Source organism: Neovison vison, chromosome 11 (genome assembly GCF_020171115.1).
Source record: "Neovison vison isolate M4711 chromosome 11, ASM_NN_V1, whole genome shotgun sequence".
Lineage (NCBI taxonomy): Eukaryota > Metazoa > Chordata > Mammalia > Carnivora > Mustelidae > Neogale > Neogale vison.
Genome location: NC_058101.1, coordinates 138175040 through 138176158, shown reverse-complemented (window position 1 = coordinate 138176158; position 1119 = coordinate 138175040).

The window sequence follows — 1119 nt, the reverse complement described above, 5'->3', positions numbered from 1 at the left end:
GGAGGAATGCCCAAAAGAAGAAAAATACGGAGGATGGGCCTTCTGCAATAGAGTTAATGGCTATCAACATAGACAATATGTTGGAAAGAGAATTCAGGCTAACAATTATCCAGGCAATAGCTAGGTTGGAAAAAGCCATGGATGACCAAACAGAATTGATTAGGGCAGTACTGAAAGCGACCAGGGATGATGTTCACAATGTTAGGGAGGAGCTGAAAGCTAGCAGGGATGAGGTTCACAATGCTCTCAATGAGTTCCAATCTAATTTAAATTCTCTCAAAGCTAGGGTATCTGAGACAGAAGATAGAATTAGTGATCCGGAAGACAAACAGATAGAGAGAACAGATCAGGAGGAAGACTGGAACAAACAGCTTAGAAGCCACGAAAACAGAATCAGGGAAATAAATGATGCCGTGGAACGTTCCAACCGCAGAATTATTGGAATCCCTGAAGGGGAGGAGAAAGAAAGAAGTCTAGAAGATATAGTGGAACAAGTTCTTCATGAAAATTTTCCCAATCTCGCGAATGAAACCAGCGTTCATGTACTAGAGGCCGAATGGTCTCCCCCCAAGATTATAGATTCGAAAAAAACATCAGGGCACCTGATAGTAAAATTGAAGAATCATAATTACAATTATGAACAAGCATAATTTTTTTTTTTTCTCCTCCAGACCGGCAATTTTTTTACTCCAATACTTTCACTCTTACAAACACCCAGCATCAGAGCAGCTGACACCCGCCCCCCCCCAACCCCACCCCGCGGACAGACATCCTGTCCCCTCTGGAGGCTCACTCATGCGGGGTCCAGGGTGGGGCTCAGCACCCAGGCGAGGTCATCTCAGGGTCCAGAGAAGCAGTGGTGAGGTTCCTCCTGTTGGGGGATGGGCACAGCCCCATCTGTCTCCAGGCCGCAGGGCAGGAGAGAGACGGGCAGACGACCACATGTCAGGCCTGCTGTGGGAGGTGAGCCCGGGGGGCAGGAAGCCGGAGCTGCCTCCACACAGCCCCCACAGGGAGGTGACAGAGACAACTGTGGGGTAAGAGGAGAGGAAAGCTGGGGCTCACTCCTGGACAGGAAGGCCCCGCTGCCACACGGCGTCTCACTGGCTCGCGGGGTGG